We start from the raw sequence: 24,848 nt of genomic DNA on the forward strand, positions 1-24,848 counted from the left end.
CTATTCACTGAGCGAGTAAGAAAACGAGACTCCAAATAGCCTCACTGGAGGGTTCCATGAAAACACAGGGTCAGTCCTTTCTTTCATCGAAGCATGTTAGCTAACGAAACTCTAGGGTTATCTTTGTGTTCACACTCATCATGCATCAGAAAGTAACCCCATCCTCGTGTTGTGGTCACAAGTCCCCGCCATACAGATGTAAGTGACCAGTGCCCAAAAAATAGAAGAAGTGAACATTGCAGCATACACCGAGGGAGTTGCCATAATTTAAAATGAAGGAGATACACGACACTACAGAATGCTATGAGACAAATCTCTGACATTGCAGATTCATTCCAAGCATCTAGAACTAAGGAATCATTGGGTCATTTAGGAAGTACACAGAAAATTGCATTAGTACTCATGGCTCTCTATTTTCTCTAACAATTACCTCATTGAGGGGTGATTGGGTGGGAAAGAGCAGGTAATAGGACATTGTTCTAAACATAGAATTTTATTTTTTTTCCATTCATCTTTCTATTTTTTTAATAAAATAATTTTTATTGGTGTTCAATTTACCAACATACATAATAACACCCAGTGCTCAACCCGACAAGTGCCCCCCTCAGTGCCCATCACACATTCACACCCAACCCCCTGCCCTCCTCCCCTTCCACCACCCCTAGTTCATTTTCCAGAGTTAGGAGTCTTTATGATCTGTCTCCCTTTCTGATATTTCCCACACATTTCTTCTCCCTTCCCTTATAATCCTTTTCACTATTATTTATATTCCCCACATGAATGAGAACATACATTGTTTGTCCTTCTCTGATTGACTTACTTCACTCAGCATAATACCCTCTAGTTCCATCCACATTGAAGCAAATGGTGGGTATTTGTCATTTCTAATGGCTGAGTAATATTCCATTGTATACATAAACCACATCTTCTTTATCCATCCATCTTTCGATGGACACCGAGGCTCCTTCCACAGTTTGGCTATTGTGGACATTGCTGCTAGAAACATCAGGTGCAGGTGTCCCGGTGTTTCATTGCATCTGAATCTTTGGGGTAAATCCCCAACAGTTCAATTGCTGGGTCGTAGGACAGGTCTATTTTTAACTCTTTGAGGAACCACCACACAGTTTTCCAGAGTGGCGGCACAAGTTCCCTTTCCCACCAACAGTGCACCAGTTCACATTCCCACCAACAGTGTAAGAGGGTTCCCTTTTCTCCACATCCTCTCCAACATTTGTGGTTTCCTGCCTTGTTAATTTTCCCCATTCTCACTGGTGTGAGGTGGTATCTCATTGTGGTTTTGATTTGTATTTCCCTGATGGCAAGTGATGCAGAGCATTTTCTCATGTGCGTGTTGGCCATGTCTATGTCTTTCTCTGTGAGATTTCTCTTCATGTCTTTTGCCCGTTTCATGATTGGATTGTTTGTTTCTTTGGTGTTGAGTTTAATAAGTTCTTTATAGATCTTGGAAACTAGCCCTTTATCTGATATGTCATTTGCAAATATCTTCTCCCATTCTGTAGGTTGTCTTTTAGTTTTGTGGACTGTATCCTTTGCTGTGCAAAAGCTTCTTATCTTGATGAAGTCCCAATAGATCATTTTTGCTTTTGTTTCTTTTGCCTTCGTGGATGTATCTTGCAAGAAGTTAAGGTGGCCGAGCTCAAAAAGGGTGTTGCCTGTGTTCTCCTCAAGGATTTTGGTGGAATCTTGTCTCACATTTAGATCTTTCATCCATTTTGAGTTTATCTTTGTGTATGGTGCAAGGGAGTGGTCTAGTTTCATTCTTCTGCATGTGGATGTCCAATTTTCCCAGCACCATTTATTGAAGAGACTGTCTTTCTTCCAATGGATAGTCTTTCCTCCTTTGTCGTATATTAGTTCGCCATAAAGTTGAGGGTCCACTTCTGGGTTCTCTATTCTATTCCATTGATCTATGTGTCTGTTTTTGTGCCAGGACCACACTGTCTTGATGACCACAGCTTTGTAGTACAACTTGAAATCTGGCATTGTGATGCCCCCAGATACGGTTTTCTTTTTTAAAATTTGCAAGGGAGCTTCTCTGTACCTAATACCTGATGATGCCACGGCCTCAAGTCTTTTGATTTTTCCCCACCCATCCAACGGAGTGGCAGCATTGGGCAGTGCCTGGTCCCCAGCCAAAGAGCCAAGATGCATGGGCCGATATGAGCTTGAACTGACCTATTGTAGGAGACGTGGTTCTTCATAGCTGCCAGTAAGTCGCAAAATTGGTTCCAAATAGTATCCCATGTATGGCAGAAGGAATGCTGTGCTTACATTGTATTCCACATGAGGATAGTATGAATCACTCACTGAAAACCCATCTGCTAATGTGCCCTAGGCAGACCCTGTGCTGGTCTCTGGGAATGGAGTAAATGTGACACAAGAGCCAGAACAGGGGCAACAAACACACACACACAAACCACTCTTGTATCGGGGTGTCGATGGTAAAATCCACTGTGGCAGCCACATGTGGTAGGAGAATCCAGAATAGGGCATTTTTCTTTCTCCACAGGCAATCTGCCCAAGTTCCCATAGCTGGATTCGATATTGCAAGTGCCCTCTAAGGACGATCTCATGACAACTGAGCCAGGCATACGGATCTGAGTGAAGGACAAAGGGTGGCAGCGGGACACAGGAGTAAGGGCAAGCGCAGCCACACTGCCATCTGAAGTACTATCAGATGAGCAAACTTCCAGTTAGGTAATGCGAGGAATTAACTCAATTCCAATTGGTTATATCATGGAATATATATACTCTGCATCTATTATATGACTCATAGTGCTAGAATATTTTTAGGACTACCTGAAATTCTTTATAAATGACTGAAAAGATAAATGAATGAAAGAAAGGAATGAGGGAGTTTATATGATCTTCAGCTAGATCAAAAAGTGTGTGCCTGTGTAGAGAACTTGAGGGAATAAACGAAAATCAATTACAGGAAACTTAAGAAAGTGTAATCATCTGACCAGAGGAGCAGCATTAAAAGAGCAATGAAAAAATGTTCAGACTCTACTCTCATTTGGGGGGAACAGTCGCAATGAAGCAGAGGCTTTTAGGTAATACTTGTTGTGGTGTCATAGCTACTAATTTCTGAATTCATACATCTGGAGGGATGTCCAGAAGGGCAATGGTTGTTGCTTCCAGCAGGAGAACCTGGAAGGCAGCAGAGAGGAGCAGAAGGGAAACTGTGATGTCAGTGTATGGTCTATGATAGCATTTATATTTTCTAGATGTGTGTTATTTTTGTCGACCTTATTATAAAAAGTGTGCTTTAACGTATCCCCCCTTCCAATTGGTGGCATGAGACACCCACTTTACTCTGGTCATGGTGAGGAAATCAAACAGGGCATAGTTTGGGAATGCATGATTTCTGTTCTATGATTTGGGGGAGTCTCAGTAAGGAAGACTCTCTGGCTATGGGTTGGAATCCTCTGGAGGTGACTCCCTCCATGTCTGTCGTTGAGGCTGCATTTGGCTAGAAGGCCTACAGGAGCCCTGCCACTGTCAGGGCTTCTTCAGAGCAAGCCAACCTCTAACTTGATGGCTGAGGGCTCCTCAGGGCAGTGACCCAAGTGGCCAATGGAAACGATGAGCTTTTGCAGCATAAACTTGAATGTTACACCATGTTGTGTCCAGGGGACCTTGCAGTGGCAAGTAAGCGCCAATTTCCTCTTTGATTACAGCGAAGTGCGTATCCCCACCTCTCAATGGGAGGAACATCCAAGAAATCACAAGCCAGTATTTATCCTGCCTCATGGATATAAAGTCTTAAAGCTTCTCGCCAGCCATGCTAGCCCTCCAAAGTCTGTGGTGCAGGACATATAGCCCTTTGGATGAGGGCCTAGTGGAAGGCCAAGGTGGGTTGGACTCCTGCCTCTACTATTACGAGCTGTTGGTGAAGTGGACACATTTAGATCAGCCTTACAGAATGTTTATATCCCAATGTCTGCCTACGTTAACCGTTGGTCTGTGGAGAAACTGCTTTCTCCACTCGCGCATCAGAGTGTGTTATGTTCTCGCTCCTAAATATGTACATATTCAATGTGCAGCATTGGCACATATATTATTCTGCAGTGAAGCTAAAAACTAAAATCGCTAATAGAAAAGGCATCCATCAAACTTGTTGGATCCTGGTTCTCTCCCTCATGCTTAATTTCTGCCTTGAGCTACATGTTCTGAGACTTTGCCCTTGATATGTCTTGCCATTCTGTGAAATCTTTTATTTGGACATCATCGTTTAAATGTAAGGAAAAGTGTGATTCTCACTGCATAAAATATTTTCACTTTTAATTTCATTTCTTTAGTCATGATACTCTAATTAATGATGTTAGTCAGTAGTGAAGTTCTCAGATGCAGATAAATTATGTAGATTTTCATTCCAGTGGTAAAGTCCTGTGAACAACTATAGGGTCTCAGTTGATTCTCTATATTTTTCTTCTGTTGTTAAATATTTCTGACCTGAGTGCAGGTAGTACGTAAAATGTAAGCAATCTAGATTATGAAGCAATGAATCCAAAAAACACTGATATATATGCAACATTTAAAGCAAAGTTAATGTCCCTGCTAATCCTGTTAGCTATATAAGCAGTTTTCTACAGGGTTGTTTTCAGTCTTTGTTTCCTTCAATCATTGTACCCCTATCTGACCATGTGTATGCCATCTTTACACAAATGAGATGCCATCATATTGTACTGTTTTGCAAGTTGGCATGTAGAAGAAAATATTAAGTGGCATATTTCAAAATCTGTAATGCATCAACCTCACTCATGTGAACAGAAGCTCAGTATTGCAATGGACTTCAGTAGAGGAAATACATAGTGAGCTAGTTTGTTCTCACAACTTTGCTGAGTGGGAATCCTCTACATATTTGTTTGTTTACCTCAAATACAGATATTCTGTAGGTGAAGTGGGAATGTGCAGTATGGTTCTTGAAAGAGACTAGATGCAGCAGTATCCTGGATGAAGGTGTAGCAGGGGTTGATGATCAAGGCTACAAGAGGGAATAACAGATGGTTGGCACATGGAATCCGTGGAATCCAGTGATGAAGGAGGCAGAGAGTTGACTGGAGAGCAAGACAGGTTTGAGGGAGAAGAGGGATCATGAAAGAGTTTGGAGCCAATGATACATGGGGAAATGAGGAGGAGGAAATGAATCAAAAGCTGACCAGGGCTGCGATTATTCTAGAGAGGTAACCAGCCAAGTGCCTGGAGTGTGGCAGGGAGGAAAAATAATTTTCAATTTGCCAACATATAGAATAACACCCAGTGCTCATCCCGTCAAGTGCCCAGTTCAGTGCCCGTCACCCAGTCACCCCCACCCCCTGCCCACCTCCCCTTCCACCACCCCTAGTTCGTTTCCCAGAGTTAGGAGTCTTTCATAATCTGTCTCCCTTTCTGATATTTCCCACTCATTTTTTCTCCTTTTTAAAAGATATTCCTAATATTCTTAAGTCTGTGATGACCTTTTCTTTTCCACATAAAAGAAGTCCCTTCGCATTTCTTGTAGTGCCATTTTAGGGGCGATAATCTCCTTTGAGTCCTGTTTGTCCGGGAAACTCTTCAATTCCATCAATTCTGAATGATCAACTTGTTGAGTGGAGTAGTCTCGGCTGTAGGATTTTTCCTTTGCTACTCTGTTCTGGGCTGCAAGGTTTCTCCTGAAAAATGCAACTGATGGCCGGAAGGCATTTCCCTTACATAGCACTTGTTGTTTTGTCTCTTGCTATTTCTAAGTCTATTTTATCCTTAACTTTTGACATTTTCATTATTTTGTCAGGTGTGGGTCTCTTTGGATTGCTTTTTTTGAGCTCTTCATTCTTCCTGAATCTGGATGTCTGTGAAAGAAGTTTTCATAGAATATTTCTTCAACTATGTTTTCTGCCCTGTCTCTCTTCTCCATCTGGGACCACAATAATGTGAAAGTTTCTTTGCTTCATGATGCCCAAGAAATCCCTTAATCTGAAATATGTGGGAAATATCACAAAGGGAGACAGAACATAGAGACTCCTAACTCTGGGAAATGAACTAGGGGTGGTGGAAGGGGAGGAGGGTGGGGGGGTGTGAATGGGTGATGGGCACTGAGGGGGCACTTGAGGGGATGAGCACTGAGTGTTATGCTGTATGTTGGCAAAGTGAACACCAATAAAAAATAAATTTATTATAAAAAAAAGAAATCCCTTAATCTATCCTCATATTGTATACTTATTTTTTTCTTTTCACTGATCAGCTTCCAAGCTTTCCATCACTTGGTCTTCTAGACTGCCAATCTGTTCTTTGGAACCCACAAATCTAGTTTAGATTCTCTCCATTGTATTTTTTGTATCTGTTTGTATTCTTTAGCTCTTTTTTCATTTTTTTATATATTCGTATATTTTTATTGGAATTCAATATGCCAACATATTGCATATCACTCAGTGCTCATCCAGTCAAGTGCCCCCCTCAGTGCCCATCACTCAATGACCCCGTCCCCCCGCCCACCTGCCTTTCTGCCACCCCTTGTTCATTTCCCAGGGTTAGGTGTCTCTCATGTTTTGTCACCCTCACTGATACTTTCACTCATTTTCTCTCCTTTCCCTTTATTCCCTTTCACTAATTTTTATATTCTCCAAATGTATGAGTCCTTTTAATGTTTTTTTTTTAGTTTATACCTTCTCTTTGTTGAAGTTCTTACTGAGTTCTTCCACTTTCCTATCCAATCCAGTGATCATCTCTTATGATCATTAATTTACACTCTTTAACAGACCTATTGCTTATCTCTGTTTCATTTAGTTTCTTTTCTGAAGTTTATTGTTCTTTCATTTGAAGCATATTTCTTTCTCCTCATTTCGACTTCCTGTGTTGTCATTGTTGTTGTTGTTTTAAAAATTAGGCCTAGGGGATCCCTGGGTGGCGCAGTGGTTTACTGCCTGCCTTTGGCCCAGGGCGCGATCCTGGAGACCCGGGATCAAATCCCACATCAGGCTCCCAGTGCATAGAGCCTACTTCTCCCTCTGCCTGTGTCTCTGCCTCTCTCTCTCTCTCTCTATCATAAATTAGTTAATTAATTAATTAAAATTTTAAAAAAAACAATTAGGCCTAAAATCTCCTTCTCAAAAAAAATAAATAAATAAATAAAAATAAAATCTTCTCCTAACTTGAAGGGATGGTCTTGTGTATGGTCATTCCCTGTGTAGACTGTGCACCTGGTGACTGATTGTCTGGATGGAGCTATGGATGGCATGTGCTGGGAGGCGTAGGGCATTTTGTACTGGGGCTGCCTAGAGGAATAGCTGGAACTGAAAGGGGTCTGAGCCAGGGTGGTCCCAGGTTTCTCTGTTCAGAGGGCACCCTAGTAAGGCAGCTGAAGGTGAACTGGCTGCAAACTGGTGTCTGTCAGTGCACTCAGCACCAGGGTCACCCTGGTGTGGAAATTCGGCTAGATTGGAAAGCCAGGGGGGGTCCTAGTGTGCTCCCCAGAGAAGAAACCCTAGTGGAGTGGCTGGGGTTGGGATTCATGCCAGGAAACTGAGGTGCTGGATGAAGAAAGCTTCCTGCCTGGATGGTTGAAGCCAAGCAGGCAGGAGCCAGGAGGTCTCAGGGCACTCCACACGAGGAGGGCCCAAGCAAGCCTTTTGGAGAGAAATTTCTGTGGACGTGGACTATTCTGAGGTTGTCCACCTGTGGCACCTTGGCAAGACAGCCGGATATGTAGTGAGTGCTGATCAGGGCTTCTCAGTGTGTGCTGCTCTGAGGCTGCCTTCTTAGACAGGCAGGGACTGGTGTGGGCTGGGAGCCTGAGTCCGGGTTGGTAGGTGTGCTAGGACTTCCAGCTCATGCTCCTGTCTACATTGTCAAGTTGGGAGGGATATTGTAAACCACAGCACTTGCCAGCGCCTCCAACAAGGAGAGAGTCCCAGCCACCACCCTGCCATTTGTCAGGGTTGTAAGACAGTTTCCTTTATATTCTAGTTGCTCTTTTCAACTCCAGCTTTTCTTCTGTACCCCAGTGCTGACAAATCTGCTCATGGCCCCTCAGTACTATCCCTCCCCACTGTAGATTGTTGTATCAGGACTGGGGGTTCCCTTCATGAGCATGTATCTGTCTCTCTTGCTGTTGGTAGAGATATGTGTCCACAGACAGGGTGAGTTCAGGTCTGTCTACATCACCATCTTGGATCAGCTGGATTTCTAGTTTAATCATGCTTCTAGTGGTTACCATAAAAATCCCAGGATGCTACTCTAAGCCTCCTGTAGCCCTGCAAAGTTATCTGCATCCATTTTGGCACCTCTGCTTTCATCAGAGTGAGAATCTTCCTGTGGTCCTTGGTTTTAAACATGGAGCTTGCATCTGACGGACTATCTCACCTGGATCACTCAGTTTTATCTCCCTGTAGACCTGAGCTCTCAGTAAACTTCACCTTATTCATAATACAGTGGGCATTATGCACGTGGATTAAGCCTTGCTCACATTGGTGTTTCCTTTTGCCTTTTGATACATGTATTTCTCATGATTGTGCTCCCATCCATGTGTCATCATTTAAAAATATTTTATTAATCTTTTATATATCTGTGTAGAAGAAAATAGGGTGTCTCCCAACATACCATCCCAGTTCCTGCCTGACAAGTCTCTTTCAGTTTGTACTGGCTGGATTTGGAGTAGTGGTCCTGACTAGAAAATGATGGTTAAAATTAAAGTGGCTGTTGAGAGAAGCACCTGGACTTGAAATATATATTTTATAATTAATTTTATAAAATGTCTTGATTGCATGTGGGTGGTAATGTATTAGAGGGTTTTTTAAATGATTTTATTTATTGATTGATGAGAGACACACAGAGAGAGGCAGAGACATACGCAGAGGGAGAAGCAGGCTCCCTGTGGGGTGCCTGAAGTGGGCCTTCATCCCAGGATCCTGGGATCACTATCTGAACCAAAGACAGATGCTCAACCACTGATTCACCCAGGTGTCCTGATAAAAGAGCTTAAAAAAGAAGCTTTCAGTCCTCTGGTTTGATTACTGGATAACTTTTGAGTCATTTGCTGATGTAGGAGAGACTAGAAGAGAAACCTTGTTTATTAAGGGGTTGCAATTTAGTTTCCTTCTGACCACCCAGAGATGAAACATTTGGAGACCTAGAAGTGGACCTACCAACCTAGAAGGTGGATGGATATTTGAGAGGCTCAGTAGACAAATTCCTGATGGAGGCAAAATTAGAAGTTGTCAGCTTGAATGATGCTATTAAAAACCTGTTTCTCCAATAGTGAAAGGGAATATAAGGGAAGGGAGAAGAAATGTGGGGTGAAATATCAGAAAGGGAGACAGAACATAAAGACTCCTAACTCTGGGAAACGAACTAGGGGTGGTGGAAGGGGAGGAGGGTGGGGGGTGGGGGTGAATGGGTGACGGGCACTGAGGGGGGCACTTGACGGGTTGAGCACTGGGTGTTATTCTGTATGTTGGTAAATTGAACACCAATAAAAAATCAATTTATTTAAAAAAAAGATTGGTATAAGAAAAAAGAACTGTTTCTCCACTTTATGCCTTTTCCTTTAGGCAATTAGGTAGATTGTTCGTAGGCACACGTGTTGTCCGATTCGGATCTGACTAATAATCCAACTTTCAGCTCTGTCTATTCAGATTTTGCAACTCCTCCTCCTTCAGGTCATCTGATGCCTGATTTTTCCAATAGAATTAATAACCAAATTAAAGAAACACACAGATAATGAAACCCTCATAGTAGAAGAGGTCAATACTCCACACTCAGCAAGGGACACACATGTCACCAAGCAGAAGATCACCAAGAAACAAGGGTTTGAATGACACACTGGACCAGATGGACTTCACAGATAGATACAGAACATTCCATCCTAATGCAGCACAGTGCACCTTCTTCTCAGCTGCACAGGCAACTTTCTCCAGAGTAGATCACATACTGGGTCACAAATCAGCGTTCATGAACTGATGCAAGACTGTGACTTCTCCTTGTGTATTTTTCAAACCTCAGTGCTTTGAAACTTCAACTCCTTGCCAAGAGGACATTTGGGAGGAACACAAACACTTGGAGGTTAAAGAGCCTACTCCTTCAGAATGAATAGGTCCACCAGGAAATTTGAGAAGAATGTATAAGATTCATGCAAACTAATGAAAATGAAAGCACAATGGTTCAAAACCACTGGGATGCAGCAAGGGTGGTATTAGAGGGAGGACATATCAATAGAAGCCTCAAGAAATGAAAAATCTCAAGTACACAAGCTAACTGCACACTTATGGGAGCTGGAGAAAGAACAGCGATGGGAGCTAAAACCACGCAGCAGAAGAGAAATAACAATATTAGAGCAGAACTCTAGGAAATCGAAATTGGAAGAACAAATGATGTCGCGCTGAACACGGCCTGATGTTCTCGTATGCTTTTGTGTTCACTTTCTTTTTTTTTTTTAAAGATTTTATTTATTTATTCATGATAGTCACAGAGAGAGAGAGAGGCAGGCTCCATGCACGGGGAGCCCGATGTGGGATTCGATCCCGGGTCTCCAGGATCGCGCCCTGGGCCAAAGGCAGGCGCCAAACCGCTGCGCCACCCAGGGATCCCTGTGTTCACTTTCTTTAATCATCAGTAGCATTTAAAATCTCTTCATACTTTGATAAGACTTGTTTTTTGGGGATCCCCTTTGGCCCAGGGCGCGATCCTGGAGACCCGGGATCAAATCCCACATCGGGCTCCCGGTGCATGGAGCCTGCTTCTCCCTCTGCCTATGTCTCTGCCTCTCTCTCTCTCTCTCTCTCTCTCTCTCTCTCTCTCTCTGTGTGTGTGTGTGTGTGTGTGTGTGTGTGTGTGTGTAACTATCATAAATAAAAAAATATTTTTAAAAAGAAAAAAGGAAATCACAAGGGGGTGAGATACCACAAAGGAAGTACAATGCTGTATGTCTTTGAACTAGCTGGGCGGCATATACAAACATTCCTTTCCAACCCCAGAGGACTAACCAAGACTGAAAGGAAACACATTAAAAAAGCAAGCTCATTTTTGATATGTGCTCCAATGTCTCAAGGTCTGCAATGGTGAAGAACACGGGGGTCCAAGGAACCAGAGGACTCCAGTGCTAGCTAACCCCTTCGCATGGCAAGAGGACATGTCTCTCACTCCACAAGATGATGTCAGGAGGCAGGGATGTGACAAAGGGAATGTGTGATCTGTTCTTGATGGAGAGCCCGTCTGACTGTCCATTAGCCAAGCAAGGAACCCTAGAGGCATAGTCAGAGGGGGGCACTGCCCCTCTGGGCTGAAAGCGAAGCCCAGGAAGGCAAAGGAGAGGCTCGGTTCCATCCTTTAGGTCATGATGTAACTTATGCCTAACGATGTAAACAGCTCTAATCTCCGTGACAGGGTCTGTACACAGTTTACCATAGGCCAGTGTTTCAGGGCCCTAAGGTGTGCCCCTCATATGGTAAGTGGAAATTAAGCATTTCACAGAATGGCTCTACTGTTTCTTCCCCACTGTGGTCAACACACTTTGCAGACGCAGAGCAAGAGCTGAGCAAGAGGGTCACGACGTCTGAGAGGGGGCAGTGTCTCCACATTGGCATGTAGGAGAATGAAATTGTACCAGATGCTTTGGTACAAGATCCTAACTGTCCTTAAAAAAAAACAGTGATTGGCATGTGAGCATAGAGGCAGGTGGGACAGATTATAAATCACTTGGGAAAGACAAAGATCAATCCCACAGGAAGATGCTCACCAGTTCCAAATGTCTTTGCCTTCCCCCTCCTCTTTCCTGAGAATTTCACAGCCATGTCCAACAGGAGCCACTGTCCCTCTGAACCAGAGCAGGTGTCGACAGCCATTGGCGATGCCCACTTGCTGTGAGCTCTTCCCCAAGGCCCAGTGGTGATGAATCCACCGGGTCTTTCCACCTGTCCCCCCAGTGGCTGCAGGAGGGCACCTCGGTAATATTTGGATGACAGCTGCTTTCTATCCTGGGTGTTCATATTGTAACAAACTCAGGATGAAAAGTCTTCAGTACTTGAAAAAGTTTGTGTGGTTTTTTTTTTTTTTTCATTTTAAAAATGAAGTGTGGGATCCCTGGTTGGCACAACAGTTTAGCGCCTGCCTTTGGCCCAGGGCGCGATCCTGGAGACCAGAGATTGAATCCCACGTCGGGCTCCCGGTGCATGGAGCCTGCTTCTCCCTCTGCCTAGGTCTCTGTCTCTCTCTCTCTCTCTCTCTCTCTCTCATTCTCTGTGACTATCATAAATAAGTTTTTTTAAAAATTTAAAAATAAATAAAAAATAAAAATGAAGTGTTATTGTTTTGAAATTTGACAAGACTGCAAAATTGTTACTGATTCTAAATGACTTGGATCCCTTTTTTCCCTTCTTATTCTATTTTTTTAATTGGAGTTCAATTTGCTAACATATAGCATAACACCCAGTGCATATCCCACCACGTGCCCCCCTTGGTGCCCATCACCCAGTTAACCCAACCACCCGCCCACCTCCCCTTCCACCACACCTTGTTTGTTTCCAAGTGTTAGGAGTGTCTCATGTTTTGTCACCCTCACTGATTCCCAGGAATTACACTGCTGGGGATTTACCCTAAAGATACAGATGCAATGAAATGTTGGAACACCTGCACCCCAATGTTTACAGATTATGTTCTGAATTGTGTGATTTGTGGCAGAAGGAAGCAGTAGGAGGTCTTTTCAGCAGCTCTCAAAACATCATCCAAAAGCAGCATCGTCTCCAAGGCCATCCCTGAAGATCTCTACCACACACAGTGACTTAGAGGACAGGTGGTTGGCAGCATTGTCAGCAGCACGCTGCCTCTGTACTGACCAGTGGGTTCCAGCTTGAGTAACAAAACAAGAAGAAGATAAACTTTTGGAGTGGGACAATTTAACAGATCAGAGGAAAAACTTCATAATCTTTTCACCTCCCGTGCTGGGGAGCCATCCAAGCCCGCTTTCTAGATCCACCCATGACCAGATGTCTAACTCCTTAACCAGTCATTCAATTGCTACACATCTACAGAGAAATTGTGAAGCACACATCCTTGCCTGGGCTCCAGGCCCTACTTGTAGCAAACCCCATTTAGCCTCCTTATAGCACACTAGTGAGTAGGCCAACACTGCTCCCTATTGCTGTGCATTTCCCAGGACGTGTGTTGGGGTGGAGACAGAAGTCACGCAGTCCTGCACAGCCACATCTCTCCCTTCCAGTTGGAAATTCAAGAAAATGCGCTTCTGTACACCCACCCGGGTACACCCCATAAACTGAAAGAGATGAAGGTACTGCGGAGGTTGACTCATCACTTCAAGGATAATTGCTATCGTTACATCAGTGCTGTATACTTCAGAGAAAGCTACCAAAACGCTGCCTCGTGTTTTCTATTTCAAAGAACAATTTTAAATGTATTAAGGGCATCATTAGTGCAATGACAGAAGTCAGGGTGCATTCTAACTCAACATCAGAAGAGCCCTCAGGTAGCAGGCAGTGGGTCAGGACTTCTGGGACAGTGGGGTGGACCATAGTCCTCTGGAGGCTGAGGAAGGTGGATAAGAAATCCCAAAGGTAGTGGAAATTTGTGCAGAACTCTGATTTTCTCCTGTCACGTTTCTGAATGCTGTAATTGTAAGAGGAACTGGATTCATGTTGTTGAATCCAGCACATGTTGACTGTGCTATATTGGAGTCATCTTTTCTTGCTATTTGAAAATTATCGGTCTCAGCAGGTCTGCACTTCCCTCCCTCTGCCACTACCACATGTCCAAGTGGGGTTTGTTTGGTGAAGCTTCTTGGGACTTGTGCTGGGGAGACTGTAGGGCTTGTCACTGACCTACAGGGGACGTGACCTGAGGGCCACAGCCCCCCTCTCTTGTATGTGAGAACCCAGAGGCTGAGTTCTAGTGTGAGCCAGGAGATGGTGGAGAGGTAAACTCTCCCCTTTGTGATTTACAGGCCTTTGTGCAAAACTTCATGGATCTGTCCTGTTTGCTGGACCTGAAAGACGACTCCCAGAGTAGTTGATGTTAACAAATATTTCCTCTGGTGTCACTACATAGGCTCCCCTGTCCCTTAGCTCATGCCAGCCTGCACACTCCTCCAGAGTCTGATGTGTGAACGTGTTTCCGTGGAAGAGAGGCCCCTGTGCAGCTGCCCTAGAGACCCTCCATGGACACAGGGGACCTCGAGGCCTGTGTGAAGGTGTGGATGGGCCTGCTTCACACACACGTGCCCTAGGCACCCTGATGACCTGCCTCCTCAGTCTTCCCGAGCTGCATGTTAATGGTTCTATCTTTGGTGTATTTTCCAGGATCATGACTCCTGTTATGAGAAGAAAAAGATCATAAAGAGTTGAAACACGGGAGTCACAGCATAACCACCTGCAGCCAATAAATTCTACTGGATTTCCCCATCAGTGGGTTCCACAGCACCCACAGGGGCATCTGGCCATCAACAAGGGAGAGCCACGAGTATCACTTCCACTGACTGCAGCTTTGAAGGTACTGTGGGGGTAAATCAGTATGTAGATTCGAGAGAAGTAACTAGTTTGTGCAGCAGAGCCTAGACGCTGGGATGAAAGAAGGAGCTGGGAAGGTGCCCACTCAGAGCTAGTGCAGCTACTTCCTGCACGAGGCCTTCTCACAAGGCCTGAGTCTAGGCTGTACAGATTTTAGTCTAGAAGACATGGGGGCTTGTAGACTTCAAGCAGTAAGCCACCGAACACCAGCCTGACCAGGAGCCCCTGTCCTCGTTCATTAATGGATTCACAATGAGGTTTGGTCAGTTGAAGATCCAAGCTAATTCTCTGGGGAACTGTCATGTGTGCAGTTGGTTTGGAATGTCCTGGGTTCTACGACAGTTGGGAGTCAGGAACACTACTGGTCATCCAGGGTGGTCACCCGAATCAGGAATTCTCAGAGCAGGGCTGCTGAGAGAATCAACTTGTGTGGGTGCAGAGTTAAGTGAGAAGGAGGTGGAGACATGTTTGGATTCCCCTCAGTCCACTAGGGGGTCTTCTTTGGGGGAAAGATATTGCATTTGTGTCAGGAATTGAAATGCAGAACCAAGAGATGGCTCGGGATCTGGGCCATTCTCTTGGGCAGCTGCAGTCCTTGCAACAGTGCTGGGCAGGAGGATGTGGACAAGGAAGTGAGGGCAGGGCTTGGTTTGGTGCACAGGGTATGAGCTCATATCCAGGTGACCAGGGAACCATCTGCTGCCCCCACCTCAGAACCCTCCCTCATCTGTGCTGCAACCCTGAGCAAGTCACTTCATCTCTCCAAGCTTCTGTGCCCTTCACCTTAAATTATGGCCCCCAGCCCCACACTCTGCCCACCCCATGGTGCTGATGTGAGCATAACAAGAAATAACAGTCTCTGAGTTGTCAGAAGTCAAGTATTGTAGCCTCCAAGCATTATGTTGAGGGGTCCGTACCTCTCTTCAATTCTATCCTTTCATGTCATGTATTTTGGAGCCTTCTCGTTAAGTGTGACACGTTCGTAATTCGTGAAGAGTGGCCACTTTTGTTACTATAAATCATCCTCCTTTCTGTAAAAAATGCCATAAGTTTTGTCTTATATTAACAAAGCTGGTCTAGTTCTTTGGGTTAATATCTGCTTGGTGCCCATTTTCCCATCATTAAGCCTCATCCTACTTGTGTCCTGGACGTAAAGGGGGACTCTGGACGATGGCAGAGAGATGACAGATTTTTATTCCCTCTTCCAGTCTCTGCCTCTTAATGGACTGTATAAATTTACCTAATTACTTTTCAGGTAGCGTTGCATACTCTCATTTTTTCCATCTGTTTTCTATGCATTATGTCTTTTTGTTCTCACATTCCTACATTATTGCTCTTCTTGGTGTTCTATTCTAGAGGAATTACTAAATCCCCATGTTGCTTTTCCCATGTGTTGTGGCTTATAGTTTTAGTAGCTTTCCTGGGCATTACAGTTAACTTCTTTATGTATGACAGTCTAATTGGCTTAAGACCAGGTTCATTTCCAAGGCATTCATCGACCTTAGCCAATTGATATCCCTTCCCTGTGCCATTATTGTCCTACACCCTACATTTTACCTTGTGTGCTGATCAACACCTATTTTTATTTACTTTATGTAGTGTTCTTGAAAATCAGAAGAATATATTTTTATATGTTTATTCCATATACATCTTACCCTCCTAGGCATTTATACTTGCTTGTATGTTTCCCTCTGTGACTATTTCTCTGTGGAGAATTGAGGTACTCTGTTGTCTTTTCCTTTCAGATTGAAGGACTCCCCCCTAACGTTTCTTGTAGAGCTGGTGACGGCAGAGGCTTCTCTCAGGTTTTATTTATCTGGGAAGGTCTTGACATGTCCTTCATTGCTGAAGGATATCTGTGCTAGATGCACATTTGTTGCTTGACAGATTTTCTCCTCCAGAACCTTTTTGTTTTTTTAAAAAGATTTATTTATTTATTTATTTATGATAGACAGAGAGAGAGAGAGGGGCAGAGACACAGGCAGAGGGAGGAGCAGGCTCCATGCAGGGAGCCCGATGCAGGACTCAATCCCAGGACCCCAGGATCATGCCCTGGGCCAAAGGCAGGTGCCAAACTGCCAAGCCACCCAGGGATCCCCTCCAGAACCTTTTTGTGTCACCCTGATGCCTCTGGCCTCTGTAGTTTATGAAAATAAGTCATTCACCTTATTGAGGAGCCTCTACATGATGATGCTTTCCTTTTTCTTGCCACTTCCAGTGATTCAGCTTTTGTCTTTGGCCTTGAAACATTGTGCTAGGGGATGGATTTATCCTATCTTTGTTGAACTTCTTCAATGTTTAGATGACTGTTTTGCATGAAATGTGCTACGATTTGGGCTATTACTCCTTCATGTATTCTCAGTATCCCTTCCTGTCTTTTATTTTTCTGGGGACTGTCTCAGTGCCTGTGTTGGGATGCTTGATAGTAGTACCCAGGTCTCTGGGCTTTGGGACTCCACTCATTCTCTTCCCGTGCTCTTAGATTTTTTTTTTTAATGTGCCATTTACCAGACTGGATGTCAAGTGACCTACCTTCAAATTTACTGGTTCTGTCTTCCTCCTGCTCAAGTCTGCTGTTCAGCCCTGCTATAGCTGTAATTGTGTCCTCCCCCACCCCCAAACCATATAGGAAGAGTCAAAGCCCACAGTGCCTGTGAATGTGTTCTTATTTGGAAATAAGATCTTTGCAGATATAATCCAGTTGAGATACAGTTAACACTGGACTAGGGTGGGCCCTAATTGAATGGCTGTTGTCCTTACAGGTTGTCCAATGTAGGCTGTTGTAGGTTTGGAAACACAGACACGGAGACAAAGGGCATGGAATGTCAGAGATGGCAATACTGCAGCTTCAAGTCAAGGAAAGCCCTGAGTTTCCAGAAAACACCAAAAACTAGAAAAAGGCAAAGACAGATAATTCCCTAGCTCTTTCATTGGGAACAGAGCCCCTCCTACAACTGGACATAGCTGGCGGCCAACCTAAGAGCCAGGCCTGTGTAAGGAAGGCAATCTCAATCCTCTGTGCCAATGCTTTTCTACATAGAGCCAGAATTTGTATTTCCCCTCCAGATCTCTTGTTGTCCCAGAGGCAGGGAAGTATAGGCTGGGCTTTAAAATAATAGAACTTGCGGGATCCCTGGGTGGCTCAGTGGTTTGGTGCCTGCCTTCAGCCCAGGGTGTGATCCTGGAGTCCCAGGATCGAATCCCACATCCGGCTCCCTGCATGGAGCCTGCTTCTCCCTCTGCCTGTGTCTCTGCTCGTGTCACTGCTTCTCTCTCTCTCAGTGTCTCTCATGAATCAATAAATAAAATATTTAAAAAATAAATAAAATAATAAATAATAGAACTTGGAAACTCTTGGTATCAGACCTTATGCCTCCCCCGGAGTTGATGTTACTGCTTTTTGTCATTGCTGTCTAATAAGATATTAGTGTCTATTCTAAACTAATTCTCCAAGCTGGCAAATTGCTCATGCGTGGCCACTGTAGGCCTGGCTTGAATGCTGGTGGTCAGTCGGTGACTGGGTAGGGTATGCATTAGCAGCCTCAAACAGGAGGAGTGGCTCCATCTGTGCCAAGGGGCCTTTCATAGTGAGCCAACAGCTGAAAACTCTGCTGCAACCCTCACTTCTTGCTTGTGCACAGCATCAGGGTCAGCCAGAGGTGCCAGTGTAGGGGAGCTTGTCAGGTTTGCGGAGCATGCACACAGCCCTACAAGGTGCATGTTCTGGATTCCTGAGAAGTTGGAGCTTCTCAAAGCCCCTTAGTGCTCGCTTAAGGCTTTTGTTAGCCTATTGTTTGCTCAAATTGTTATCCATCACTTTAAGCAATCACAAGTTGAACAATTGCCCCTCTTCTTTTTCTCTTTTATGTCTTTTTTGACAGTTATGCCAGGGAAAGGCTTTTAATTCTGGGCACCTTCCCAGTCAGACTCAATGTGGACAGTTGAAGAGATTGGGTCTTACACAGTTTCCACCAGATTGGCCCATTTACTATAATTCTCCAGGAGGGAGGTGGTGAGGGGGCTCCAGGCCAGCTCTGCTCTCTCCAGTGGCTGCCATATGAATGACTTTCTTTTTAAAAATTTTTTTCAAATATTTTATGTATTTATGAGAGACAGAAAGAGAGAGAGAGAGAGAGAGAGAGGCAGACACAGGCAAGGGAGAAGCAGGCTCCATGCAGAGAGCCTGATGTGCGACTCCATCCTGGGACTCCAGGATCGCACTCTGAACCAACGCCAGAGGTTCAACTGCTGAGCCACCCAGGTATCCCACATTGCTGACTTGCACTGTGAACATTGCTGCTCATTTTTCTGAACTGTCATGAGACTGCAGGGGAGGGAATGGGATCTAAGCAAATGACAACAGCAGAAATCTCATGCGTCTTTCTGACTGTGGCTTAGCTGGGTTTTTTAAACTTTTGTTTCCTGGATTCAGTATTTCCCCTACTGCTGCAAGTTTTGTTTAATTGCCAGAATTCTGAAAATAATGATGGTGGCACTTGTTGCCAGTACGTTGATTGCTTTGTTGGAAGAGAGAGTTTTGGGAGGTCTCTAAGCTGCCATTTTCACCTTAGTCAGTGACCAAACCGTATTCATTTGAATATTCTCAGGCCATGGTCATGATCCCTGGGGTAAACAAAAATCATCTCAGGTGAAACGCCACATGCAGTCACATGATACTGTTAGGTCACATACATGACATTCATGGTAAAAATAGAGGTTAGTGTCATTTTTTAAATAAATTTATTTTTTTGTTTGTGTTCAACTTGCCAACATACAGAATAACAGCCAGTGCTCATCTCATCAAGTGCCCACCTCAGTGCCCGCCACCCAGTCACCCCCACCCCCTGCCCACCTCCCCTTCCACCACCCCCTAGTTCGTTCCCAGAGTTAGGAGTCTTTATGTTCTGTCTCCTTTTCCAATATTTCCCACTTATTTTTTCTCCTTTCCCCTTTATTCCCTTTCACTATTTTTTATATTCCCCAAGTGAATGAGACCATATAATGTTTGTCCTCCGATTGACTTATTTCGAGGTTAGTGTCTTTTAAAAAGAAATTGTGTTAAGAATTGTATACTGAATATTAGGACATAGCACCTCTGGCTGATATGGACAACAGCCTACTGTAAACATCCTGAGTTAGACACAGTTATGTTGGATTGTATTCCTCCTCCAACTTAAAAAAATTTAAACTTATTATAGGTACAATTTTTTAGTGGTGGATTTTGGTGTTTTGTTTATGTACAACTTCTTCCACAAAAAATTTATTTACTTAAAAATAAATAAGTAAATACTTTTTTATTTAATTAATCTTCACAGAAAAGAGCTGTTTTGGATACAGTTAAAAAACTATTTTTGGTCATGGATGTTTCATCAAATACTATGTTGATAAGGCTTGCACTTGATGAAAAAGAAACAACACATGCAGGGATTCCATGATATGAGGTAAAGCTTCCAGTCATTGTAAAGCCATATTATATCTTTAAAATACATACAAATCATCCCCAGTTGCCCAAAGGCTCTCTCCAGCCATCAGGAGGATGTGGCTGATGTTTGTCTGGTTTTCCTGGAGACCATTGAAAACATCAATATCATTCAGCTGTGTGTGTGGCAAGTGGTCTTCATTGCCACCTCCTGATTCCATCCAAGTGCCATCTCCTCTGCAAGAGACATCGTCTCCCTTACTGCCTGGCCCAGCCATGACCTAGGCTATGCTCCAGGTACCCTGAATGTGTTCCTCCGATGGAGGCACTGTTTGCCCCCTCCCAGAAAGCCTCCCCCACCCCAAGATCTCCTTGAGCAGAGCTGTGCCCAGGTGATGTGTTTGATGGATCTCCTAGTGGGTGACTTTTTATCGTGTGGGTATATTATGTGTGTCTTCCTGAGAATGATTAGGATCAAAGATGGCAGATAATTTGAAGTTCTTACTCACCTGGTCATGCTGCACACACCTCCTTGCACCTGGTGAATAGGACAGATATTGACTGGTGACAAGGCAGTGGAGACAGCACTGCACAGTGGGGATGCTGCAGCGTCTGAATCTGTGTAGTCCGCTGCAAGCCCGGCTCTGCCCTTCACACCACGTGACCCAGGGTAGGATCAACAAACCTCTCTAGGAACCTGTTTCCTGGTGTCTAAAACAGGAACAGTGGAGGGAGGGGCAAGATGGCGGAAGAGTAGGGTCCCCAAATCACCTGTCTCCACCAAATTACCTAGAAAACCTTCAAATTCTCCTGAAAATCTATGAATTCGGCCTGAGATTTAAAGAGAGACCAGCTGGAATGCTATAGTGAGAAGAGTTCGCGCTTCTATCAAGGTAGGAAGACGGGGAAAAAGAAATAAAGAAACAAAGGCCTCCAAGGGGGAGGGGCCCCGCGAGGAGCCGGGCTGAGGCCGGGGGAGTGTCCCCAGGGCAGGAGAGCCCCTTCCCGGAGAAGCAGGAGCTACACCAACCTTTCCGGGCGGAAAGGGGCTCGCAGGGAGTTGGAGCAGGACCCAGGAGGGCGGGGATGCCCTCGGGCTCCCCGGGACAGTAACAGAGCAACTGCGCGCCCAGGAGAGTGCGCCGAGCTCCCTAAGGGCTGCAGCGCGCGGCGGGACCCGGCGGGACCCGGAGCAGCTCGGAGGGGTTCGGGCGGCGGCTCCGCGGAGGGGGTTGCGCGGTTCCAGGAGCAGCTCGGAGAGGCTCGGGCGGCGGCTCCGCGGAGGGGGTTGCGCGGCCCGGGAGCGCGAACACAACAGCGCAGGCACCGGAGCACAGGGCACTGGGACACAGCCCAGGATCCGGCCTCCCCCCGGGACAGGCAGAGGCCGGGAGGGCCCAGGACAGCAAGGACGCTCCTGCCCTGAGCTGAGCAGATCAGTGGCCCCGCCCCAGAGCCTCAGGCGCTGCAGACGCTTCGGAGTTCCTGCGGGGGCTGAATCCAGGTTTCCAGAGCTGCCCCGCCACTAGGGCTCTTGCTCCTGGGGCCTCACAGGGTAAACAACCCCCACTGAGCCCTGCACCAGGCAGGGGCAGAGCAGCTCCCCCAACTGCTAACACCTGAAAATCAGCACAGCAGGCTCCTCCCCCAGAAGACCAGCTAGACTGACAACTTCCAGGGGAAGCCAAGGGACTTAAAGTACACAGAATCAGAAGATACTCCCCCGTGGTTCTTTTTTTTTTTTTTTTTTTTGCTTTTTGATTTGTTTCCTTCCCCCACCCCCCCTTTTTTCTCCTTTCTTTCTTTTTCTTTCTCTTTTTCTTCTTTTTTTTTTCATTTTTTTTTCTTCCTTTTTTTTCTCTTTCTCTTTTCTTTCCTTCTTTCTCTCCTTTTTCTCCTTTTCCCAATACAACTTGCTTTTGGCCACTCTGCACTGAGCAAAATGACTAGAAAGAAAACCTCACCTCAAAAGAAAGAATCAGAAACAGTCCTCTCTCCCACAGAGTTACAAAATCTGGATTACAATTCAATGTCAGAAAGCCAATTCAGAAGCACTATTATACAGCTACTGGTGGCTCTAGAAAAAAGCATAAAGGACTCAAGAGACTTCATGACTGCAGAATTTAGAGCTAATCAGGCAGAAATTAAAAATCAATTGAATGAGATGCAATCCAAACTAGAAGTCCTAACGACGAGGGTTAACGAGGTGGAAGAACGAGTGAGTGACCTACAAGACAAGTTGATAGCAAAGAGGGAAACTGAGGAAAAAAGAGACAAACAATTAAAAGACCATGAAGATAGATTAAGGGAAATAAACAACAGCCTGAGGAAGAAAAACCTACGTTTAATTGGTGTTCCCGGGGGTGCCGAAAGGGACAGAGGGCCAGAATATGTATTTGAACAAATTCTAGCTGAAAACTTTCCTAATCTGGGAAGGGAAACAGGCATTCAGATCCAGGAAATAGAGAGATCCCCCCCCTAAAATCAATAAAAACCGTTCAACACCTCGACATTTAATAGTGAAGCTTGCAAATTCCAAAGATAAAGAGAAGATGCTTAAAGCAGCAAGAGACAAGAAATCCCTGACTTTTATGGGGAGGAGTATTAGGGTAACAGCAGACCTCTCCACAGACACCTGGCAGGCCAGAAAGGGCTGGCAGGATATATTCAGGGTCCTAAATGAGAAGAACATGCAACCAAGAATACTTTATCCAGCAAGGCTCTCATTCAAAATGGAAGGAGAGATAAAGAGCTTCCAAGACAGGCAGCAACTAAAAGGCAACCAAGAATACTTTATCCAGCAAGGCTCTCATTCAAAATGGAAGGAGAGATAAAGAGCTTCCAAGACAGGCAGCAACTAAAAGAATATGTGACCTCCAAACAAGCTCTGCAAGAAATTTTAAGGGGGAACTCTTAAAATTCCCCTTTAAGAAGAAGTTCAGTGGAACATTCCACAAAAACAAGGACTGAATAGTTATCATGATGACACTAAATTCATATCTCTCAATAGTAACTCTGAATGTGAATGGGCTTAATGACCCCATCAAAAGGCGCAGGGTTTCAGACTGGATAAAAAAGCAGGACCCATCTATCTGCTGTCTACAAGAGACTCATTTTAGACAGAAGGACACTTACAGCCTGAAAATAAAAGGTTGGAGAACCATTTACCATTCGAATGGTCCTCAAAAGAAAGCAGGGGTAGCCATCCTTATATCAGATAAACTAAGATTTACCCCAAAGACTGTAGTGAGAGATGAAGAGGGACACTATATCATACTTAAAGGATCTGTCCAAGAAGAGGACTTAACAATCCTCAATATATATGCCCCGAAAGTGGGAGCTGCCAAATATATAAATCAATTATTAACCAAAGTGAAGAAATACTTAGATAATAATACACTTATACTTGGTGACTTCAATCTAGCTCTTTCTATACTCGATAGGTCTTCTAAGCACAACATCTCCAAAGAAACGAGAGCTTTAAATGATACACTGGACCAGATGGATTTCACAGATATCTACAGAACTTTACATCCAAACTCAACTGAATACACATTCTTCTCAAGTGCACATGAAACTTTCTCCAGAATAGACCACATATTGGGTCACAAATCGGGTCTGAACCGATACCAAAAGATTGGGATCGTCCCCTGCATATTCTCAGACCATAATGCCTTGAAATTAGAACTAAATCACAACAAGAAGTTTGGAAGGACCTCAAACACGTGGAGGTTAAGACCATCCTGATAAAAGATGAAAGGGTCAACCAGGAAATTAAGGAAGAATTAAAAAGATTCATGGAGGGGATCCCTGGGTGGCGCAGCGGTTTGGCGCCTGCCTTTGGCCCAGGGCGCGATCCTGGAGACCTGGGATCGAATCCCACGTCGGGCTCCCGGTGCATGGAGCCTGCTTCTCTCTCTGCCTATGTCTCTGCCTCTCTCTCTCTCTGTGTGACTATCATAAATAAATAAAAATTTTAAAAAATTAAAAATAAAGATTCATGGAAACTAATGAGAATGAAGATACAACCATCCAAAATCTTTGGGATGCAGCAAAAGCAGTCCTAAGGGGGAAATACATCACAATACAAGCATCCATTCAAAAACTGGAAAGAACTCAAATACAAAAGCTAACCTTACACATAAAGGAGCTAGAGAAAAAACAGCAAATAGATCCTACACCCAAGAGAAGAAGGGAGTTAATAAAGATTCGAGTAGAACTCAATGAAATCGAGACCAGAAGAACTGTGGTCTTCTGGTCAACAGATCAACAGAACCAGGAGTTGGTTCTTTGAAAGAATTAATAAGATAGATAAACCATTAGCCAGCCTTATTAAAAAGAAGAGAGAGAAGACTCAAATTAATAAAATCATGAATGAGAAAGGAGAGATCAATACCAACACCAAGGAAATACAAACGATTTTAAAAACATATTATGAACAGCTATACGCCAATAAATTAGGCAATCTAAGAGAAATGGACGCATTCCTGGAAAGCCACAAACTACCAAACCTGGAACAGGAAGAATTAGAAAACCTAAACAGGCCAATAACCAAGGAGGAAATTGAAGCAGTCATCAAAAACCTCCCAAGACACAAGAGTCCAGGGCCAGATGGCTTCCCAGGGGAATTTTATCAAACGTTTAAAGAAGAAATCATACCTATTCTCCTAAAGCTGTTTGGAAAGATAGAAAGAGATGGAGTACTTCCAAATTCGTTCTATGAGGCCAGCATCACCTTAATTCCAAAACCAGACAAAGATCCCACCAAAAAGGAGAATTACAGACCAATATCCCTGATGAACATGGATGCAAAAATTCTCAACAAGATACTGGCCAATAGGATCCAACAGTACATTAAGAAAATTATCACCATGACCAAGTAGGATTTATCCCGGGGACACAAGGCTGGTTCAACACCT

General features: G+C 44.4%; 1 protein-coding gene across 1 annotated transcript in view; it reads left to right on the forward strand.

Moving 5' to 3' along the window:
* LOC144299368 (nebulin-like) overlaps nucleotides 1-20,594 on the forward strand; it is a 56,496-nt gene extending 35,902 nt beyond the window's left edge. Inside the window, exons 11-12 of the mRNA XM_077874915.1 lie at nucleotides 14,304-14,493; nucleotides 19,826-20,594. The gene's annotated coding sequence lies outside the window, so the exon portion shown is untranslated. The remainder of the gene's footprint in view (nucleotides 1-14,303; nucleotides 14,494-19,825) is intronic.
* The last annotated feature ends 4,254 nt before the right edge of the window (nucleotides 20,595-24,848 follow it).

This window comes from Canis aureus, chromosome 27 (genome assembly GCF_053574225.1).
Source record: "Canis aureus isolate CA01 chromosome 27, VMU_Caureus_v.1.0, whole genome shotgun sequence".
NCBI lineage: Eukaryota > Metazoa > Chordata > Mammalia > Carnivora > Canidae > Canis > Canis aureus.